General features: G+C 51.8%; 1 pseudogene; it reads right to left on the bottom strand.

Moving 5' to 3' along the window:
- Positions 1-5216: 5216 nt before the first annotated feature.
- LOC117853547 (sugar transport protein MST6-like) lies at positions 5217-23228 on the bottom strand (annotated as a pseudogene).
- Between the last annotated feature and the right edge of the window lie 670 nt (positions 23229-23898).

Below are 23898 nucleotides of genomic sequence, written 5' to 3'. Positions count from 1 at the left end.
TGGCGCCCCAAAAAAGTTTGTAATTATGTCAGTCTTGAACTTGTTTCGCGTTGGCCATACGAGCCTATTCTATGACTTTTGTTGCGTGAAAGAACCCGATTCCCTTTGTTGTTCCTTTGGGCTCGAAAGCTTAGGATGCGTTGCCGGGTGCGTCAGTAAGTTTTGATGAGCGAAGGTGCCGTAGCCGCTGGGGCGTAGGTTTTTTCGCGGTCCGATCAAATCTTGCCTGAGCACCGTTCACGCATCCTTCTCTTTTTTGCGTCCAATGGTCTAGAAAGGGAGTGTTTGGTTTGAAAAAGAAAAAATGTTTTCTTTTTAGATGGCGCCCAGCGGCTGGGGTCGGGACCCCTGATAGACCCCGAGGGGTATGCAGTCCTGGAGCAAGGCCAGGGTCGGATACCCCTGAGCTTAAAGGAAAAGGCCTGAACCGAGGTGGCTCGGGGTTTCTTTTTTCGCAGAAGAACAAAACTGGTAGCCCCCGAGGGGTATGCGGCCCTGGAACGAGGCCAGGGTCGGATGCCCCTGAGCTTAAATGAAAGAACGGAAATGACGACAAGTTTATGCAGAACTTGGAAATAAAAGCTATGGGTAAAAGCGCCTTAGCTGTTCTATGTTCCAGGCGTTGCTGAAGATTTGCCCGTCGGGAGTTGCCAGCTTGTAGGTGCCTGGTCGTAGTACTTGTACGACGATGAACGGGCCTTCCCATGGGGGAGTCAACTTGTGCCGACCCCTGTTGTCCTGGACGAGGCGGAGCACTAAATCACCGACGTTGAAGGCGCGGCCTTGTATCTTGCGGTTGTGGTAACGCCGTAGGGCCTGCTGGCATTTAGCCGAGTGTAGTAGGGCTACATCTCGCGCCTCGTCGAGTTGATCTTGTGCGTCCTCGAGTGATGCCTGGTTTCCCTGTTCGTCGTATGCCTTAACCCTCGGCGACCCGTACTCTAGGTCGGTGGGCAAAATGGCCTCTGACCCGTAGATCATGAAGAATGGGGTGAACCCCGTCGCCCGGCTGGGGGTCGTCCTCAAGCTCCAGAGGACTGCTGGAAGCTCCACAACCCACCGTCCGCCGAACTTTTTAAGGCGGTCGAAGATCCGTGGCTTGAGACCCTGGAGTATCATGCCGTTGGCTCGCTCAACTTGCCCGTTCGTGCGGAGGTGCGCCACTGCCGCCCAATCCACTCGAATGTGGTGGTCGTCGCAGAACTGGAGAAATCTCTTCCCGGTGAACTGCGTGCCGTTGTCGGTGATGATGGAATTTGGGATCCCGAAGCGGTGGATGATGTCGGTGAAGAACTGTACCGCCTGCTCGGACCTGATTTGCGCCACTGGTCTTGCTTCGATCCATTTGGAGAACTTGTCGACAGCGACGAGCAGATGGGTGAAGCCCCCGGGTGCCCTTTTGAAGGGTCTGACGAGATCCAGCTCCCAGACCACAAATGGCCATGTGATGGGGATGGTTTGCAACGCCTGCGCGGGCAGGTGAGTTTGGCGGGCAAAGAACTGGCATCCTTCACAGGTGCGGACTACCTGGGTAGCATCCGCGACCGCAGTTGGCCAGTAAAAACCTTGTCGGAAGGCGTTGCCAACAAGTGTCCTTGGCACGGCGTGGTGACCACAAGCCCTGACGTGGATATCCTGGATCAGCGCCTTTCCCTGCTCAATCGGGATGCAGCGCTGGAGGATCCCAGTGTGACTTCTCTTGTAGAGCTCCTGGTCAATGATGGTGAAGGATTTTGCACGGCGCGCGATCCTGCGGGCTTCTGTTTTGTCTGCCGGGAGCGTGCCGCGGACAAGGTAGTCGAGGTACGGGGCTCTCCAGTCGATTGGGGGGTCGGCCCCCGCCGCGGGGTCTGCCGTGATTTCCATGACCACGGGGTCGGATGGCTTGGCTTCCAGGGCCGAGTCAGGTAAGGCAGCGTTGATTCCCTCGGGGTCGGTGCTCTTCCGTGGTTCGCGGGCCTCGGCGCCCCAGCTCGTGGACGAGGGGCCGGCAAGAGGTCCCTGCTAGGAAGGCTCCTATGACGTCGGCGTCCGCGACGTTGGAGAGCTCGGTGCGCTTTCTGGAGAAGCGCCGGATGTAATCCCGGAGGGACTCATCCGCCCCCTGACGACAGCTCCGGAGATCCCAGGAGTTGCTGGGGCGCGTGTACGTCCCTTGGAAGTTTCCTATGAAAACCTCTTTCAGGTCGTTCTAGTTGCGAACGCGTCCCGAAGGGATATGTTCCAGCCAAGCTCACGTGGAGTCTGCCAGGAAAAGGGGTAGGTTGCGGATGATAAACAGGTCATCATCCGCCCCGCCGGCTTGACATACAAGCCGGTAATCGCTGATCCACACTCCAGGATTTGTCTCCCCTGAGTATTTGGCTACACTCGTGGGTTGCCTGAAGCGTGGCGGAAAGGGCGCATTTAGGATGCGCGTGGAGAAGGCCCAAGGCCCAGCCGTTCCTGGGCTCGGGCTGCGGTCTTCCCCGCTGTCGTAGCGCCCTCCACGGTGAACGTGGTAGCCTCGATCTGCCCCGTCCACCCTGTCCGCGCGAGAGCATCTCCGCGCGTTCAGGGTGTCGCGGGCGTCGCGGACGAGACCGACGCGCTGGTGGACGGATCGAGCCTCGCCTCCCGCGGGTGGTGGGGTCCGTCGGGCGGACGCGGCCTGATTCGCCCCCGGAGGGGGTTGATGGACAGATTCCCCCCGCCGTTCTGGGGGTGCGTCAGGCGTCGCTCGGCTCGCGTTCTGCCTGCGTCGCCAGGACGCTGAACTTTCCGCCTGCTGGACGACGGCGCACTCGAGCAGGTTGCGCATCTCTTGGCGTGCCTGTCGCTCCTCGGGCGTCGCTGGTTCGGGGAGCTGTCGGAGCAACACCGCCGCGGCTGCGACGTTTTGGCTAGCGCGGGCAAAGAGCGGCGGACGCTCTCCGTCCGCACAGATGCGTTGCTGGACGTCGCGCGCCCATTGTCGCGCTCCCCCCTCGTAGTGGGGGTGCTCTACTTCTTGGCGAGCGCCCACACGCGCTTCTGGTTGCCGAGAACACTCCGGGGCCCTTGGTAAGGCTCCAGTTGTAGCTGCGGCGCGCGAGGCGGGAACCCATTGTCTCCCCTCGGCACCATCGCCGTTGGACCCCTCGGAGTGCGCGTCGACCACAAGGCACTCGCGCGAGGGGTGGGGACTCCCGCTGCTGGAGCCAGCGTCTGAGATTGTCCTTGCCGCGCCTACGAGCTCGTTGCTCGCGGGCGACGTGGTCAAGGACCGTGCTAGGAGGCGTCCGTAAGCCCCCGTGGCGTTGCGTATCCCGAAGGGTTGTCCTCTTGGCGAGGTCCTTCCAGTAGGAGAGCGATCGCTCGCCACCGTCCCGGCGGCAGGGCCGGGGGCAGCTGGGCGAGCGGGTAGGACGAGGATAGGGATCAGCTCGATCCCTTCCCCAGTGGCGAGGAAGTCCAGGCTCCCAAATCGGATCAGGGAGCCCGGAGCAAAGCTACCATCGTAATTGGCCATCTGAGGCTGGGAACGTACGCGCAAAGGTCTCCTACCTGGCGCGCCAACTGTCGTTGTCAAGATCGGCGGATCAAGACTTAGACTAGTGAATTTCTTTTATGCGCGTAAGCCTCAGGTGGTTGCGTGAGAGACACGGGTTTAGACTGGTTCGGGCAAGGGAAGCCCTACGTCCAGTATCGAGGATGTTCGTGTTGCCCACGCGGGGTTCTATAGTAGGGGTTACAGGTCGACGAGAGAGGGACTGGTCCCAAGTCTCTTTGGGTGCTCGTGCTCTCAAGGAGAGTCGTTGTGTGTTGTGGCTTGTGGGAGAAGAAGCCGATCCCCCCTCCGGACCTGGATTCCTCCTTTTATATCGCAAGGGGGTGGCCGGAGTTACAGTTGGGATCGGGTGAAGAGGACTGTAAAGAGTAAAGCGTAGAATGGTAAAAACATGGCAGGGAGGAGGAGCAAGTTCCTAGGCGCCCGACGCCTCTGCCGGCCCCTGGTGAACGCCGGCGTGCATGCCGGAAGGGGAGGCCGCCGTGTGCCAACTGTTGTTGCTCCCTACAGATAGCTCCTTCGATACCCGTAGGCGTCGGGTCATGATGAGGGCGTTCCGTCGTTATCCTGGTGTCTGCTGGGGAGGACGGTGGATGCTGTTGTTCAGGCGATAGCTCCTGAGAGAGAGCGTCACATCCTTGCCGTGCGGGGCCCGAGGGCGCGCGGGGCCTGAGGACAGGCCGGTCTCTCCTTCGCTCCGGCCGGCGCAGGCCATGAGTACCCTGCGGCGAATGGGAGTCAGCCGCCGGCACTGTAGCCTGTACAGCGTGGTCGTGCACGGGTACTTGTGATAGGTTGCGTGAGGAGCGCGGTCATCCGTTCCCTCTGCCAGGCCTGCGGCGCATTTATGGCCAGGCCGACGGGGGGACCCACAGGATTTTGTCGGTCTCGTCCATCTGGACCGTATCCGAGGGGGATGCCTGCCCCGGGGGCCTCAGCGCGCCCGACCCCTTCGCTTGGGGTCGGACGAGGCGGAACTTCGTGACGAGGGGTCGGGCACCCCCGACCCCGGGGCCGCAGTCGGGCGAGGCGGAAACTTTGTGGAGGGGGGTCGGACATTCCCGATCCTGGCGTCTTGGTCGGGCGAGGCGGAGCTTTGATCACGTCTAGGTGGGCCCGGGCCTTCGTGTCTGCTTCCTTAAGTGGTGTCTTAGGGGATCGTTAATATTTCCCCCCAACAATAGTGTATTTCCAAAAATTATGACGACACAAAACATAATTATACTATCTAATAGGTATCTACCAAAACCAATAAGTGAGAAACAGAACACCCTCTTGAATTTTTGTAATTCAACTTATTTTTTTGAAAAATGTTTCAATTTGGGTTACTCATTCGCTCATGCTAGCCGCTAACATCCTACTCTCCTGTCTCGGAAATACGATCACAAATCACTTGTACAACTTTACAAGCAAGTGCACACAAACAGTAGTCGTCGCCCTTTGGCCTTTGGCCCTACTGTGAGATTCACGTATCTCCGTGAGTAAATTCCTTGTATGGCATCGGAAATTATACTTATCCTTTATGTACCATCGAATTATAGCCATCCGTTGCCATCGATTTTATATTTCCATCTTTTGTACACCATTCTGTTACATTCTACCATCACCCGCGAAGTCTATGTAGACCCACACGTCAGTGCGAGGGAGAATGAAACTTCTCCTTTTCCCCATACTCTCTCGCTCTCCCTTACGCCTCCTGTCCCCGCGACCACCCACCCATCGGGGGCACGCAACGTGCCTCCCCACCTCCGGGCCAGGACCACCTCCTCCGCGCGCTGGCGCTCTTGATGGTGGCGAGCAGCAAGGCGTTGCTGCGCGGGCTGATGGAGAGCTGCAGCGCTGGGGTGAGCACGCGGTAGCTGGACTCAGCCTCGGCATCTACCCAGAGGTGGCGGCCGAGCCGCACCATGGGTGGGTACTGCGTCTTTGAGTAGGCATCGCGGATGGTGCGGGACTTGCCATGCAAGGAGCCGAGGTAGTAGAGGAGGTCGAAGCGCTCTAGGAGCAGGGCACGCGCGCCGCGGGACGCTGCTGCATGCACCACACAGCTGCCCACGACGGCCTCCCTGGCGGAGCTGTCCCCAAAGCGATGGCGGCAAGGAGCTCCATCACCTGGATTCGCGCCGCGTCGTCCATGGTGGAGTCTTGCGACAAGGACACGAGCGCCGGCACGGCCCCGGATTCATGCAAATCCAGCACTCGACCAGCCATGGATTCATGCAATTGAGCTTTGATTTCAATCATTCGTGAGTCAATTCATTGTTTAGCCATCTGATTTTCAGCCAGCACTTCCAATTTTTCGCGCCGCATCGTCCATGACGGAGCCCTACGACAAGGACACGAGCGTCGGCACGGCCCCGATGTCAGCCTCCAGGGCCTCCGCCTAGCAATAACCGAGACCGCCTCCAGGGCCTCCTCCTAGACGCGTGGGTCAGGGCACTTGAGCAGCGCGACGAGGATGTCGACGTCATCGGGGATGTCGGAGGCCACGACGCTGATGCACTTGTCGTCGTCGCGCAGCGCCTAGCCGAGAGCAGCCGCAGCCTCCCTCGCATCTCAGTGCCGCCGCCTCGGAGCCTTGCGAAGGGGTCCCGCACGTCGTCGTGGGTGGCGCCGGCACGGGGACGGTGACGCAAGCGCAGGGACGAGAGGCGCACGGGAGAGCAAGAGAGGAAGGGGAAAAGAAGAAGTTTCATTCTCCCTCCCACTGACGTGTGGGGTCCACAGAGGCATTCATGGCAGGTGACGGTAGAATGTAACAGAATGGTACGGAAGGGATGGAAATATAAAACCGATGACAATGAAAGGATGGCTATAATTTCAATAGCACATAAGGGATAGTTATAGTTTTCGATGGCATACAGGGACTCTATCTCCATCTCCCATCAATGGCGTGCCAGCATCTTGCTTTGCTAATTGCTATGATGGCTGTCAAGAGCCCGCACCCTCTGGCTATTTGCATCGCCAGCCATGATCTCTGTCAGGGGATGACGCTTTGATATGATGGTTCTCATTTGCATGCAAGAGCACCACCCATGACCTTTCTTAGCGTCGACGGCCGCCGTCCTCACCGTCGGTGACAAAGCGTTTCCGGTACAAATGCGTCTTCCGGACGGCGGCCATGTCCTCGATGGGCAACCCCTTGGTCTCTGGTGTCACAACCCAAAGTTGCAAAACAAGTTTAACATATTAACATGGGTATCATGAGCATCATTTGTGTATAATTGAGCATCATGGCCACGCATTTGCTTAAGCTCTCATAATTGTCGTTTATTGTTGAAATTCAAATTTGTGACGCAACTCCAATTTTTGTTATGCAACTGTGCCTCACATTATTTTATTTAAACACTAGACGCAAATTGATGATTTTACAGTATTTTTTACATAATTTTTCAGTGATGTTTTTCCATGTTAAAATTCATCTAACTTTACATTTTGGCCATTTTCTTTCACCAATTGTGTAAAAACTTGAGCAGATCTTCTTCTTCCTCCCGTTCCTCTCTCTGCCGCTGGTTGGCCAAGCATGCGGTGCCTACCACGTTGCTGCCGCTCACCGGCCGGTGAGGCCCCAGCCACACGAAAAACCCCTTCTACCCTCGCCCCGCTCCTCCTATTTAAGCCTGGTACCGCTCTCCCAAACCTTAGCCCCTCCATCCTCCAGTACCGCCGCCACATCCGAGCTCCCGAGCTGCCACCGTCGTCGGCCCAATCCGTCGCCATCAGTGAGTTTCGGCTCGATTCCTCGTAGCCACGGCTTCCCCTCGATCTCGCACTTCCATTTTGCTACTCACCCGCTGCCATCATTCCTTGTACAGGCGCCCTCGCCGGCGAGCCTACCCGCTGGTCTACGCCGCCTCTTGGAGCTTGCTACGCCGCTCCTCGTCGCCACCTGTGCCACCTCTGGTGAGCTCCTAGGGCTTGGGGCGCAGCCCCACCGCCCTACCCACTGCACCGCGCCACCTTTCCCCGCCGCCGCTGGCCACACCGTGCGCCGCCCGTGCCTGTCCGTGTCCGCGCGTGCATTCTATGTGCGTGAGGGGTGTGTGGTGAGAAGGAGAAACAAAGATAGGGGGGTTTTGGGAAGTTTCAAGGACCTATGTGCGAGGAATCAATAGATCTGGGGGTTTATTTGCAAGATGCTCTCGGTTTTATGTTATTTCTTAGATTTAAATAGCTGCAAACTTGGAAAATTCATAGAAATATGTAGAAAAATGCTAAAAATATGAATCTTATTTTTTTTGGATTCCTTATGAGATCTAGTTGACTTAGAAACTGAGTATGTGCATGCTACTGTTGTATACTTTGATCTATGAATTATTCTTCTATATACTTGTTAATTACCTTATAAATCATGTGGTGGTCCAAAAATCGTGAAATCAATTTTGTTAGCTTCCATTGATCATGTATGGTCCAGATATGTAACTTATATTAATGGAATCTATGGTTTTCATACTGTTCTAAGTCTAATGCTTGTTTGTTATCTTAATTTTGGTATTTGCATGATAATTAGTGCAAATTTGATAAAATGTTGAAACCACTTCTGTTAGCCTTTGTTTTCCACATAGAATCCATGAAAAATGATGTTGATGCTTTTATGGTCGATTTATAAGCCTTTTTGGATTTAATGTGCTTAATGGTAGTTTATCTTGTTTATTTTATATCTCCACATTAAAAATTGATTTTGAGGTGAATCCAATTCTCATAACCTTGTATTGGTGTCTTCTATCAGTGCAAGTTATTTCATAGTTGTCCCACAACATATGATTTCAATCTTGCAATTTCGTGCTTGCTTTGGCTTACCGTGCAAAATAGTTTTTTCTCATCGTTCTTGTATGGTTTTGTACTATCTTTAGCTAGCTTGCTTCGTTCACAAGTGATTTCTTACTGTTTATTTTACTTCTCATGCATTTCATGGGCATTTGCACTCATAGCATCATCTCTAATGCATGCACGCATTTCATTCTTTAGAGAGCGACTTGCCGGAGAACGTGACCCTTGAGCCCGAAGCCAAGGCCAGTGTAGAGGTTGAGTTTGAGCCCGAAGAAAACCAAAGCAAGCAGCTATGCATACTTATCCTACTTTTCCAAATAAACTTGTTACTATGTATAGCTATGGGATGCATGTGGGTTATCTAGCTTATTGCATTATTAGAACCTATGTTTTTGTTATTATGGCCTCCCTTGTTTTGTTATCATATACCTTGTCGCTCGAATAGTATGGGTTTTAATGATTTAATCTTGCAATTGCTTAGCCATGCTTAGTCAAAGGTTGATCACTTGGTATGGGAAATGGTTATAGGTTAATCAACACCGATTTTATCAAGGTTCTTTAATGTTGTTGAATAAATGAACATGATGGCTAATTTGGATACGAGATTTGAGCGGTGTGTAGGGTCACGAAAATGGAGCCTCGGTGACATAGGCTGCTCAAGTCGATTAAGGACCGTCCATTGTTGACTGTGGTTTTAGCATCTTTTTCATGCTACCACATGTTCCCATATGGGAAGAACAAGCCTAATACCTCACTTCACTCGCTCTATGAGGCACGGTCCTGGATGTGTGGTCCTTGGACTATGTAGAGGATCCTAGGAGTGTCCCCGGTGGACCTAGGTTGTCCTCCATACAAGCTAGGTGTGTTTTACTCATAGTTTGAGGTGGTTTGGAAAAGGTTGGCATGAGTACCCCCTTGCGCACCATTGATTGGGTGTGCGAGCCACTAGGTCCTCGAGTCGTGTGGGTAAAGAGTACACCCTTGCAAGGATAAATAAATTTGAATTGCCGCGCTCTCGGTTATGAGCAAGCTCAAGTCCCATGAATTCATCGTAGAGTTATCGGATGCTTCCACATATATATATGCTTGATGTTACCATGTTGATGCAAATATTTTCAACTAAAATTTGAGGTGGGTTTGGGCAAGATAAATAAAACTTGCTAGCTGTCTATAGGGTGATATTCACATTCTCTAGGTGTGGGTTGACACTTGACATGTCGTAAGACATGTAAGTGTGGGCTCTCATCCTATTGGCATGACTGTCAATTCACTTAATTCGAGATCAAATTGGGCGGTTCTCACATCCGGCAGGAATAGCGCGACGAACAGCATCATAGCGGCGAGCAGACCGGCAAAGACGAAGAAGAGCGTGAACCTGAGGCAACAGAAGAGGGGCAGGAATGCCTGCACCACCACGAAGTTCATGAGCATGTTCATTGCCACAGTGATGCTCTACCTCGCGGGGCGCACCTCTAGCGGCATCACCTTACTCGGCACCAGCCACCCCAACGGGTGTCGGTGTTTTAGACCGGCAACCCACCTAGGCGGTACCCTAGGTGGTCTTTTGTGCGGTAAGGATCGTCAAGAATCAAGGAATCAATGGTGACGCAAGGAACACAATTTAGACAGGTTCGGGCCACTAGATCGCGTAATACCCTATATCCTGTGTGTTTGTTCGTATTGATCTTGGATGAACTGGAGTTGTTCTGTATGTGGGGGGTCCCTGCCCGCCCTTATATGCATGGGAGGACAGGGTTACAAGTCTAAGTCCTAGTCGGGTACTATTACAGAGTTCTACTAGGTATGGCCCGAGTAGTTTTCCATACACATACTCGACTAGTCCGAGTGGGATACGCCTATCCCCTTGTCATGATCATATCCGAGTACGTCCCTTAGTGGGCCGTCTAGGGTTTACTCGTGGGCCTGGGATGCATGCCCGACAAGCCTCCGAGTACTTTGTAGTCGTGCACCAAGTCTCGAGTACTGTGGGCACTATCCGAGTAGATCGTCGTAGAGGTAGCAGTGTCCAAAGTGCTCGAGTACTGTCGCGTGGCTGGAAGGTACTCTTCTAGTTCCTTTGAGTTGCTTCTATTTTGAGAATTTTTATATGGTAGTGCGATGTCAATCGCACTCCATATGGAGTAGCCCCCGAGCCTTAGGTTGAGTCGAAGAGTCAGGCTTAGGGTCAATCCTGCTTTTTGGCTGTTTTACCCTCAGAAATCTGAAAAAGAAAATTCTCACCATCGGGTACGGTACCCGCAGCCCCTGAGCACTTAGGCGATTTTTGTTGTTGAAGTGGTCAAAAACCCGTTGAAAAGAGTAGCCGTTGGGTGTTTAAAGCAATTAATCTGCTTAAAATCCGTCCATTGTGTAACTATCGCTTGGAATCCGGAGGTGGCGGAGATATAATTGGAGGGCCCCCTTTCGGTTAGGTTTACGCACCACTGTAGCAGATCTGTTTCTCTTTTCCACCCACCTTTCCTGTTTTCCTCCACCGTGATCCTCTAGTGCCGCCGCCGCCGTTGTTGCTCCTCTGAGAGGTTCGAGGTTGAGCGCATTTTGCTGCAAGTGAAGCCGACAGATGTGCACCAAGAAGATGGGAAGAAACCCGAGAAAATCCAAGGCAAGGCTCGAGCGGTGGGCAAGGTGAAGTACAAGAAAGGGAAGGAACTGGTGCTGCCGGCACCGAAGGTGGGGCCGACAAGCCAGACTGCACCGCCGCCGCATGGAGCGATGTGGCAGCATTCGGTGATGAAGGAGGAGGCCGTGCAGGCGCTAGTCGATGCCAAGCTTCTGCAGATGAAGGAGGTACTCGAGTGGCACCCTGCTTTTGCAAATGCGTGGCAGTTCGAGGAACACCCCAACGAGACGGTGATGCTTCCACACTTTGTGGAGAGGGGATTGGCATTACCCACTTTTGACTTCTTCAGAGGTATCCTCGAGTACTATAAGCTTCAACTTGTTCACTTGAACCCCAATGGTGTACTGCATATGTCAATTTTTGTACACCTCTGCGAAGTTTACTTGGGAGTTCCTCCGAGCCTTGAGTTGTTTAGGAAGTTGTTTCGCTGTAAACCTCAGCCTAGTGCACTTAGGACGAAGGTCTTTGGAGGCGCCGGGTTCCAACTCAGGAACTCGGGCGCGTACATTGAATACAATTTGACTGACTCCCATGGGGAGTGGAAGAAAAAGTGGTTCTATATTGGGAACCATGATCCTCGCTTGCCGATGGTTACTGGTCACGCGCTGAAGCATGTAGAGAACTGGGTGAGCGAACCTAAAGATACCCCAGAGCTTGACCATTTTCTATAGCACATTACCGAGTTGAAAGCATTCGGTCTCACTGAGATGAATGTGGCAGCCAGTTTTCTCAAGAGAAGGGTTCAGCCGCTTTAGAAACGGGCTCACTCGGGGAGTGAGTACACAGGATTTAACAATCCATCGCGTATGTCCGATGAGGATATATCTGATGATGATGTGGAGGCGCTGCTGGCCAAGTTCTTCAGGAACTACCAAGGAGTAACTGTGATCCCTGCAGCTCTTCGGCAGTATGATGCCTGGTATGAGCTAGAAGTGGTATGTCCTTGCACTTGACTTATATTTTTTTGACTTTTGTGATATTTGTTTTGAATATCGACTTGTTTTTTTGTAGTCCTGAGTTCTTGCCGGCTACTTGGCGCAGTCGGAGGAAGAAGAAACTGTTGTTGAGGAGTTAGAGGATGAGCCCTCTCCTCCTGTGAAGAAACGCAGGGTAGTCCGCAAGATGTCTGCGGCTAAGTTTGCTTCAACTCCTGAGAAGTCTCATGGTGCCAAGGTATGTAGCCGTATACTCACTTGTAGCTGATGGATTTGAACTTGCAATCTTGTGATTACTTTGTCTTGAGCAAAAGGCTGGCGATGCGTCACGTGGTGATGATGAGGCTGCTTCCGGAGAAGTAGTCGTGACTGACCCGGGCATCGGTATTGCGTCTGTTGAGAAGGTGCCACCAGCGGATGCTGAAGTAGCCCCCGAGCTGACCGCACAGGCTCCGTCGGCTGCCGTGCTGCCAGTTGCTGACCAGGCAGTCCTGGGATTGCCTGCCGGAGTAGCGGGTGTTGCGAAGGAAGTGTCTCTAGTAGTTGCTAATGGTTCTTTGTTGTCCAATGTGATTGCTAGTGGTAAGCTTTCTTTCAAGACTAGTTAGTCTGAATGTATTGTAGTCTTGACTCTGTGTTTCCCAGGCCTTGGCGAGAAGACAACGCCAGCAGATGTTCCTGTGGCGCCGAGTACTCGACCGCCTGTTGCCGAGAAGAAACGTGTGCGGTTGCCACCACGCTCAACTCGGTGAGTTTGTTTGTTCTTGGTATGTATCTTTAAGCTGTCTTGAAGTCGTGTAATGATTTTGTACTCTGATGTAGGGATGCGGAGGAGACTATCCCTGTGGAGGCAGGAGTAGAGTCGTATCCCCCGACTACTTTTTCTGCTCCCTTGGAGTATATTATTGTCGAGGAAGTATCCGGAGTTGACGTTGGTCGCCTTGGAGCTACCATGTCTATGCTTCAAGAAGTGATTCGCTCGGTGGAGGTTCCCTCCGCTTCTTCAGGTTCTGGAAATGCTTCTTTGTCGACATCTACTGGCGGAGCTCTGGCTGTAGTGGATGTGGAAAAATCCAAAGAATCAACTGCTCCAGGTATGTATCCGTAGTCCTGGTATTGTAGTCGTAGCAGTCAGGTGACTGATGATAATCTTTTTCGGTACTGCTTTTGGTGCAGCTCCTCATCTTGCGAAGAGTACTCAAAGTCCAGTACTCAGCCTTCCATCAGAGTCAGAGTTCCAGAGAGCTGTCGATGTGTTTCGAAGCTTCCAGGTGTGTTTTCGTTGCTTTGTCGAACAGATTGAGTAATTTTAAGGTCTTTGACTGATCGCATTACTTTGCACACTAGGGCCCTTTAGGAACAAAGCCATCAATTGGAGCAGGAGTGTGCTCGACTTACAGAATCCTTGAGGGTTCATGAAGCTGGAGCGAAATCCTTTGCTGTGGAGCGGTCAGATCATAAAGTATTGCAGCAGAAGCCGGAGAGCCGCTACAAGTCTTTGAATAAAAAGTATCAAGGTGAGTATTTTGTATCTTTCGAGTACGTTCGACTGTAGTCGGTTGTGTTTGAACTTGGCCATTTTTGTAGAGCTCAAGAGGCAAGAGGCTGCAGCTAGTAGCCAACTCCTTGACTGGAGAAACGCGCACGACCGAGTGGCGGATGAAGCTGAACATCTTCGGGCCACGCTGACAGAAGCACAGGCTGCTTGCGAGCATCAGCGAGATAGGAAGATTCAGAATGGGGTGATGCTTGCTATGGCCATGGTGGCATGCAGAGATCATGTCCAGACCATAGGAAGACTTTGGGGCGAACTCCAAGAGTTGATTGTGGCAGCTCAATATTTGGTGAACGCCATTGCCCCTGTGGAAGAGGACGCAGGACCTCAATCACTAGTCGAGCAATTGAAGGTTGCCCCGGGTAAGGTGGCGGGTCACTGCAAGGCTATTTGCAAACAAGTCCTTGCTGTGGTAAAGTCATACTACCCGAGGGCAGATTTGTCAGCGGCTGGTGACGGCGTTGCTCGCAACTGCACAGAAGAAGCTTATGCGCAGTACCTCGAGGAGACGGAGCCAATCGCATCAAAGATGTCTGAATTTGTATCTCCAGAGGAGCCTTGAACTTTCATGTACTCTTGTAGTTTTTCAAGTACCTTAAACGATACTTTGAGAAATGAATGCTTGTTCTCTTTTGTTGCTTGAAGTAGTTGCCTTGACGTGGACGAGGAGTAGTTCACCCTGTCTCACCCGACCTAAGGTCCCTGGGTCGGATGTGGCCGACCCTTCAAGGATGGAAATCCACCTCGCCTGACCCTTGGTCCCAGGGTCGGATGCGCCCAACCCCTTGCCGTAAGGCTTCGTATTGCCCGACCCCTGAGTCAGGGGTTGGACTTCTCCGAGCCCCCGAGACAAATGGTGCGTTTTGAGCGCAGGCCATGCTTGGCTGGAGTGGTTGAGTTTGGAGTAGTCGTGATGCTGTCAAGTACTCTGCTTTTTGAGGGTGCACGGGTGTACTGTACTCTTTTGTCCTTTGTAGCGTGAATGCTTTCACGTGGGTAGAGTCTGAGGTTGTCAGATTCATTGATCACGGGCGCATAGTAACTCCTAGGTGGGTGGCAGTTGCAGCGCCTGGCTATAAATAGATCCTCCTGGAAGTTGACCCGAATCAAGTTTCTGAGTAGCAATGGATTGCCTTCGGTTGCTATTGTTTAAGTGTAGAGAGCCTTCAAAGAGTACACCGTTGCTAGAAGATTCCTCGTAGATTGAGACCACCTTCCCTCCACAGACTCTAGCGCTCGTAGGGATAGCCGCGATGCTAGAAGAATCCTCGTAGGAGGTTTCATCGCACGCCTCATCTTGCAGCTGATCCAGTGGAGTACGTGCTGGAACTCGTGAGTGATGGGTGATGAGTGTCGCGGTCTTTATCCCGCTCTCTTAGAGGCGGAGGTGTGGCCGTAGAGTGGGTTGGCTCGGCAAGGCTAGCAAAAGAGCAGCCTTGGTTCCCTCTTGGCACGGCGCGCGGGATTCATCGTTGCCGCTGTCAAGGCATCGGCGGTGCAGGAGTACCTAGCGTTTCCTTGGGTAGAGGACCTGGATATGGCTGCGTTTTGCGCAGCTTCCTTGCGTGTAGGCCCTCCCTATTGTAGTCGGCAGACCTGAGTGGCCTTGTGATAGTGTAAAAGCCTGAGGCTTAAATGCAGCCCGCCAGTAGGCAGTTGCTTGTAGTCCTTTTGTATTTTGAGTACTTTCACTTGTATGTAACTTGTTGATGTATCGTCGGTCTTGAGTAAAGAATTACTCCAAGGCCGCGGGCTTACTTTCAGATTCTCGCCCCCCCCCACATGGATAAAAGTAAGTAAACAGGGACCGCTGAAACTATATCAGGGCAGTAATGCCTGTTGAGTTGGTAGTCTTGAGTCAAGAGTAGTGTATCTTGAAGTCGGTAGTCGAGCTGCTGCCTCGAGTAGTTGATATGAGTTTTTGCTTTGAAGCAATTACTCGGGTGCTGCTACGAGTAATAGTGACAAAGGTGTTCTATATTTCAAGAGTTTGGTACTTGTTCTCCTAAGAGCTCTTGCAGTCTGTAAGATCCGGGTCCCATAACTTTTAATACGATGTAAGGACCTTCCCATGGTGAATTGAGTTTATGCAACCTTGACGTGTCTTGGATTCGTTTGAGGACCATATCGCCCAAGTTAAAAGATCGTTCCTTGACGTTGCGGTCGTGGTAACGCCTTAACCTGTCAAGGTACCTAGCAGATTGCACTAGCGCTGCGCATCTTGCTTCTTCTAGACTGTCTAGATCTGTTCGCCTTGTTTCTTCTGCCAGTTCTTCATTGTATTGTTCAACTGAGGGTGATTGCCACATGATGTCGGCGGATAATATGGCTTCTAAGCCATATACGAGGAAATAGGGCGAGAGCCCAGTAGTCTTGCGTGGTTGGGTTCGTAGTCCCCACAGAGCATTGGGTAACTCCTTGAGCCATTTGCCGCCTTTGGTGTTGCCGACATCGTGTAGTCTTTTCTTGAGGGCGTCGAGTATCATGCCATTGGCACGCTCAACTTGTCCATTGGCTCGCGAGTGAGCGACTGAGACATAGCGAACGTCGATTCCGCTATTATCGCAGTATTCCCAGAAGTCGTGATTGTTGAAGTTTGACCCTAGGTCTGTGATGATCCTATTGGGAAAACCGTAGTGGTGTACGATTTCATCCAAAAAGTCGAGGATTCGGTCTGCCTTGGGGCAAGTGACTGGTTTGACCTCTATCCACTTGGTGAATTTGTCGATTGCTACGAGTAGTCGGTTGAATCCTCCTGGCACAGTTGGTAATGGCCCTATCATGTCAAGCCCCCAGCAAGCAAACGGCCATGTTGGAGGTATTGTGACTAGCTTGTAGGCCGGTACATGCTGCTGTTTGGTAAAGAATTGACAACCTTTGCACTTCCGAACTATTTGTTTAGCGTCGGCTAGAACCATTGGCCAGTAGAAGCCTGCTCTGAAAGCCTTGCCAACTATTGTTCGTGAAGATGCGTGGTTGCCACAGATTCCCTTGTGAATTTCTTCTAAGATTTCTTGGCCGTCTTCATGAGTAACGCACTTCATGAGTACCCCTGAGGATGCACTTTTCCTGTAGAGCTTGTCTCCGACTAGAACATAATTTTTTACTCGCTGGGAGATTTGTTCAGCCTGAGTTTTGTCAGATGGTAGCTTGTGATCTTTGATGTAGTCGATGAAGGGTGTCCTCCAGTCGACTTCTATCATCATGATTTCGCGAGTGACATCAGTAGTATGGACCACTGGCAGTATAACTTGTTCAGGTATGGATGGCTTATGCAGTTTGTGTACGAAAATTCCTGCTGGAACCTCTGCACGAGTTGAGCCCATTTTTGATAGGACGTCGGCGGCTACGTTGTTGTCGCGGACGACGTGACGAAATTCCAAGCCTGAGAACTTGTTTTCCAGTTTGCGGACTTCTTTGCAGTAAGCGTCCATATTATCCTTGTTTCGGTCCCACTCGTCATTGACTTGGTTTATAACGACTAGTGAGTCGCCATACACCAGTAGCCTTTTGATGCCGAGGGAGATTGCGAGGCGAAGGTCGTGTAGCAGTGCTTCGTACTCGGCTTCGTTGTTGGATGCCTCCCAGAAAATTTGCAGTACGTATTTGAGCTAATCTCCCTTTAGGGAGATGAGTAGTACGCCTGCACCGGCCCCTTCAAGCTTGAGGGACCCGTGGAAGTACATCACCCAGTGCTCTGGCCGCTCGATTGGTGTTGGTACTTGATTTTTAGTCCATTCAGCCACGAAGTCGACCAAAGCTTGGGATTTGATAGCTGTTCTTGGCTTGAAGTCCAAGATTAGAGCTCCGAGTTCAACTGCCCATTTGGAGATTCTACCCGTGGCATCTCTGTTGTGGAGAATTTCGCCGAGCGGGAAGTCAGAGATGAATGTGATGTTGTGCTCTTGGAAATAATGGCGCAGTTTCCAGGAGGTGAGCAGGATTGAGTATAAAAGTTTTTGTATCGGTGAATACCGAGTTTTGAAGTCCGAGAGTACTTCGCTGATGAAGTACACAGGTCGTTGGACCTTGTAAGCGTGGCCTGGTTTAGACCGTTCAACTACTATTGCCATGCTGATGACATGTGTAGTAGCTGATATGTATAGGAGCAAGTCCTTATTTGGAGATGGAGCAGTGAGTATAGGAGGCTTTGACAGAAAGTCTTTGAGCTGCGTTAGTGCCTTGTCTGCCTCTTCTGTCCATTTGAACTTGTCCTAGCATTTGAGAAGCTTAAAGAAGGGTAGTCCCCGTTCTCCAAGTCTCGAGATGAACCGATTGAGGGCAGCCATGCAGCCTGTGAGTTTCTGCACATCCTTGATTCTAGCTGATGCTTGCGTGTTTGTGATGGCAGATATTTTTTCCGGGTTGGCCTTAAAGCCGCGATGGCTAATGATGAACCCGAGTAACTTGCCAGAAGGTACTCCGAAGACGCACTTAGTAGGATTGAGTTTCCATCAGAAAGCTCTTAGACTAGAGAAAGTTTCCTCCAGATCAGTGATGAGTTCCTCCTGGTTTCTTGTTTTAACGACTACGTCGTCGGCATAAGCTTCGACATTGCGGTGAAGTTGCTTTTCGAAGCAAATTTGTATAGCTCGTTGATAAGTTGCTCCTGCATTCTTTAGTCCAAAGGACATTGTTTTGTAGCAGAAAGCTTCGAAAGGTGTGATGAAAGCTGTTTTGGCTTGATCTTCTTCCTTGAGGCTTATCTGATGATAGCCGGAGTAGTAGTCGAGAAAACATAGTAAAGCGCACCCAGCAGTGGAGTCGACCACTTGATCGATCCTGGGTAGTCCGAAAGGGTCTTTTGGACAGTGCTTGTTAAGGTCGGTGTAGTCGACGCACATTCTCCACTAGTTGTTTTTCTTACGAATGAGTACAGGATTTGCTAACCAGTCAGGGTGAAAGACTTCTTTGATGAACCCTACCACGAGTAGCTTGGCTATCTCTTTTTTAATTGTTTCTCGTCTGTCTTGAGCGAACCTACGGAGTCGCTGCCGTTTTGGAGTAGCTTTGGGATCAACATTTAGAGAGTGCTCGATCAGCTCCTTGGGCACACCTGGCATGTCAGCTGGTTTCCAAGCAAAGATATCATGGTTATCCCGAAGGAAACTGACGAGCGCGGATTCCTATTTAGGATCTAGCCTTGTCCCGATCAGGGCTGTCTTGGAAGAGTGGCCCATCTGGAGATCGACTGGTTTGAAGTCTTGCTCACTTGCGGGTTTCACCTTTGTAGACCCCGACTTGTTTTCTGGGATCTCGAGTTCAGTTGGATGGAGCTTTTTTGAAGCTGTGAAGACTTGTTGCATGGGGCTAGGTGCTTGAGAAGTCGCGGCGATTTCCATGGCTTCGGTGTCGCATTCGTAGGATCGCCGTAGATCTCCTCGTAGCGTTAGTTCTCCCTTGGGACCTGGCATTTTGAGTACCAAGTAAACGTAGTGTGGTATGGCCATGAACTTGGCTAGTGCTGGCCTTCCGAGTATGGTGTGATAAGATGTCTCGAAGTCGGTGACTTCAAATCTGATGTACTCGGTACGATAGTGTTCCTTAGTTCCAAAGGTGACTTGGAGGACGACTTGTCCTAGTGGTATAGCTGCGTTTCCAGGTACGATGCCGTAGAAGGGAGAATCTGTTGGAGTAAGCATTTCTGTAATGTCGAGGCACATCTTCCTCAATGTTTTGGCAAAAATGACGTTGAGTCCACTTCCGCCATCGATGAGTACTTTTGTTAGCTTCGATCCTGCCACCACGGGATCGAGTACTAGGGGGAACCGGCCTGGTTCTGAGAACTTGGTCCATTGGTCCTTTCTGCTGAAGGATATGGGCACTTCTGACCACTTTAGCGGTGTTGGATTTGTTGGTTCAGTGGCCATGATCTCCCTGAGTACGATTTTGTTGGCTCGCTTGGATGCGGTGCCTGGGATTCCGCCAAAAATGACGTTGACTGTCTTGGAGGCGGTCTGGAAGTCGCCTTCTTCTTCTTCGTTGTTGTGGGCTTTGTTCTTGCCCTTATCATTTTTCTTGGTGTACTCTTTAGGGGGTGGTGGTGCAGGTAAGTCTTGCATTACTCGGCGCATGCTGTAGCAGTCTATTGCCAAGTGTTTGCTAGTTGGGTGCCATGGGCACGCTTTTTGAGTAGTTCGGTGAAGGTCGGCCCTTCATCATTTTTCCGGGATCCCTTTTTCCCGAAGTTAGTCATGGCAGCAACAGTGTTGTCGGGCTTCCTTTTGCGATTGTGATTGCTCAAAAAGTTGTTTTGAGTATCATTGTGTCGAGTTCTATCCTGGTCATTGTTGTTACTGTTGTCGCGTCCACGGTTGCGGTGGGAGCCGAACCGTTCTCGCTCTTTGTCTTCTTCATCTGCCCACTGTTGTACCATAACTTTAAGGTCTTTGACATTAGCTGGTCGTCGTTGACCGAAGTCTTGGTATGTTCGTCGATCGTAGAGTCCATTCTGGAAGCACTCGATGACGTCTATTTCTGAAATGTCAACTATGGTTGCCTTCTTTTCAAAGAACCGTCGCAAATAGTCGCGTAACGTTTCGCCTTCTTTTTGCTTAATTTGACTTAAGTCATTCATGTTGCCTGGTCTAGCCATGGAGCCGGCGTAGTTGTTGGTGAAAGCTTTTGTCAAATCTGCCCAAGAGTCAATTGACTTGGGTTTGAGTGACTCAAGCCACATCAGTGGTGCGGGTTCCATGCATATGGGCAAGTGGATGACTTTGGTGTCGTTATTCCCCCCGGCTACCTGAACTGCCAAGGAGTAACATCGTAGCCATTGAATAGGGTCTTGCTTGCCATCGTACTTGGTAATTCCTGTTGGCTTGAACTTGTCAGGTAGTCTTGTCTTCATTACCCGATTTGTGAAAGCAGGAAAGTGGTTGTAGTTGTCGACTTCTCGCTCGCACCGACTGTTGAGTATTTCTCGTAGATCACTAAAGTTTGACACTTCGTGGTTCCTCCGAGTAGGGCAAATGCTTTTTACCGAGTTGGTGCAGCTGGCCTCTCCAACATCCTTATGGCATGTTGGGGCATTGTGTTTGCTTGGGCCTTGGCTGTGTTGCCGAGGCTGGTTGACGACTTCATTGTCGTTTCTTGGAGCATCGTTGTTGTTGGCTGCAGCACCTCTGCTGCCCTCTTGGTGAGCTGTGATGCGAGGAACAGATGGAATTGGTGATTCTTTGTCGAGTAGTTTGTAAGCTTGCTCTGCGAGTTGTGCGATTAGTCCGTTGCCGTGCTGCACGAGCTGAGCTGTGGCTGCGTTGTCCCTGTTTTGAGGCATTAATGTTGTTAAAAGATTGATAGAAGCGATTGTCGCAAGTGGAGTATTATGCTCTTGAGCCTGAACTGCGTCGAAAGCTCTTTCGAGGTTCGTGATGGGGATGTTCGTAGCCATCGACTGTCGTCGCTCAGCCCGAGTAGTGTTGCGCATCCTTCTTTGATTCCTTTGGTCGGAGGTTTCATTTTGTGGGGCGTCAGCTGTAGACTCGTCTTCTGAGATGTTGTTGAGTTGTGCTAATCGCCTGGGGGTTCTGTTCTGGCTAGTACCCGGGTTGTTATTTTGAGTAATAACAAGGACTTCCCTGTCTGGGTAGTAGCTTCCGGAGCTTGATGTTGCAATCTCTATGGAACTTTCCTCACGGTTGGAAGTGAGTGGGACACCCTCTTGATATGGGAGGTTGTCTATATGAGCGACAAGGCATGAGTTGTAGTCGCGAGCGAGAAGAGATGGTCTCAAACCTGGCCAATGTACGAATCTGCCTTCTGACGTTGAAGTTATTACCAGTCCTTGGGCTGGACCAGATAATGGTATCTCTGGGGGACAGACCGAGTCGGAGTCGTCATCTTTGTCGTTCCCGAGTTCAAGTTGAATTCGAGTAAGGAAGCTCTAGTGGGCTTGGGCTGCATTGCGGAGTCCGTGCGGAAACCGTTTTGGAGTCGAAACTGGCTTGGGGGTGACTGGGACCGACTAGTCTGAACCGAAGTCGAGTTCAACTCAAAGTCGAACTCGAGGTTGTTGACTTTGAAATCTTGGTTTTTTCTGACCAAACCCTCCAATTTCTTCTCCTGGGCGTTGATGATCTGGCACCGGAACGAACCAGCGCCATCGGCGATGCAGAGCCAGGATCCAAAAACGAAGGTTGCGCCCACTTTGATGGTGAAGACAGGCTTGATGACGACTGTTGCCATTGAGTTCGTGCTGAGAAACTCGACGAGTTCCCCTACCTGGTGCGCCAACTGTCGGTGTTTTAGACCGGCAACCTGCCTAGGGGGTACCCTAGGTGGTCTTTTGTGCAGTAAGGATCGTCGAGAATCAAGGAATCAATGGTGACACAAGGAACACGATTTAGACAGGTTCGGACCGCTAGATCGCGTAATACCCTACGTCATGTGTGTTTGTTCGTATTGATCTTGGATGAACTGGAGTTGTTCTGTATGAGGGGGGGGGGTCCCTGCCCGCCCTTATATGCACGGGAGGACAGGGTTACAAGTCTGAGTCCTAGTCGGGTACTATTACAGAGTTCTACTCGGTATGGCCCGAGTAGTTTTCCATACACATACTCGACTAGTCCGAGTAGGATACGCCTATCCCCTTGTCTTGATCATATCCGAGTACGTCCCTTAGTGGGCCGTCCAGGGTTTACTCGTGGACCTGGGATGCATGCTCGACAGCGGGCCCCACGACCACGAGAACCCCGCGATGTACATGCACATCACCACCACCGTCGCCGCCGTGTATTCCGCTGGCATTGTCGCCATGCCGCTGGACCCGAGCGTGGCACCCATCAGCGCGCCCATGACCACCATGCTGAGCAGCATCTGCAGGCCACCCTGAAGGAGTAGCACGTGCCGCCTGAGCCGGTCCACGGTGAAGACCACATGAAAGTGGCGAGGAGGTTGACGAGGCCAGTGATCACCGCGGACATGAGCGACGCGCTGCCGCCAAAGCCCGCTGTCTTGAACAGGACCGACGCGTAGGTCTACAGATGCCCGTGAGCTGCTGGCACATCGGGATGGCCACCGCCATCACCAGCTGCGGGCGGTAGCACCGCCGCAGGATGTCTCTCCACGGCCGCGTCATGGCCTTCAACGCCGTGCTGGCTGCCACGAGGTCATTGTACTCATCGTCGACGTCCTCGACGCCTCGCACCCAGCGGAGCATCCGCTTTGCCTCCTCGAGCCGGCCGCGCTCCAGGAGGGAGTTGGGCGTGTCGTGGAGGAAGAACGAGCCGACGATGATGATTGTCGCCGGGATGGTGGCGAGTGCGAGGCTGAGCCTCCACCCCTAGCCGTCGCCGATCTTCTGCGTGTCGTAGTTGACGAGTGTGGCGAGCAGGATCCCGACTGTGATCATGAGGTTGAAGCTGTTGTTGAGCATCCCGCGCATCCTGGTGGGTGCCATCTCCGACAGGTACAGCAGCGCGCTCTGGCTGGCGAAGCCGACGCCGAGACCCAAGATGAGCATGAGCACGTTCTCCGCGGGGCCGTTGAGGATGCAGCCGGTGAGAAAGGTGGCCCCGCCGCCGAACATGGACCACTTGCGGCCGGCGACGCGGGTGAAGGTCGCCGCGAGCAGCCACCGCGGTCCGCCGCCGCCTCCTGCTTGCGGTACACGGAGGGGAAGAACCTAGCGAGGAACAGGTCCATGGAAGTGACGCCACCGGAGACGTCAATGTCATAGCCGAAGAGGAGCCCGCCGGTGGCGGCGATGAGGCACGCCATGGAGACGAAGAGGGTAAGCCCACCGGGGTAGTCCTGCCGCCTGCCGGCAGCCGGCATCACCATGGCCCCGCCCGCCATTGTTGCAGGCGCACGAATTGAACGAGGAACGCGTGAAGAGCTAATCCAGCTGTAACCCGGAGGCAAGATTTTATTGCCGTGTGATACGTACGCCCTACGTTACGTCCAGCTATCTTTCACGCCGGAGAGGTTTCGTCGTTTGCACGCATCCTCGACTCTAGTCAGTTTTGAGCATGTTGAGTCATTTTTGCAAAATTTTTGAACCGCTTCCCATTTCACATTTTCTCTTGTCACTAACGCTTTTTTACCCTTGGTAGATTAACATTGGGGACATCAAACTGTTTCGTATACTTTAGCAATATAGAATACGGAATTGCTATAACTCACATGAGTGTTTTAGAGCGTTATAGGCTGTCAAGTTTGTACCAGAAATTTGTAATGACATATAAACGGATATATGGGTAAGAAAGTGTTTTACGGTCTCCTAGCACCCAATTTGTCTGTGCCTCAATTAATTGCAAAATATGGGATTATAGTAGTTACCTCACAAATGAATTACAATCAGTCTATTTTCTAGTGTCTATTTTCTAAGTGTCGCAAGAGACTCTTTTTTCTTACTATAGAGTTTGGTCATGGAAAAATTAGTTCTATAGCACTGAAAGAACACGGTTTCTGAGAAATACCACCGAAAGATTTCCATTGCATAAAATACCGTAAAAAAGATGGGCGT

Source organism: Setaria viridis, chromosome 4 (genome assembly GCF_005286985.2).
Source record: "Setaria viridis chromosome 4, Setaria_viridis_v4.0, whole genome shotgun sequence".
Lineage (NCBI taxonomy): Eukaryota > Viridiplantae > Streptophyta > Magnoliopsida > Poales > Poaceae > Setaria > Setaria viridis.
This window is presented reverse-complemented; position numbering and strand designations above follow the sequence as displayed.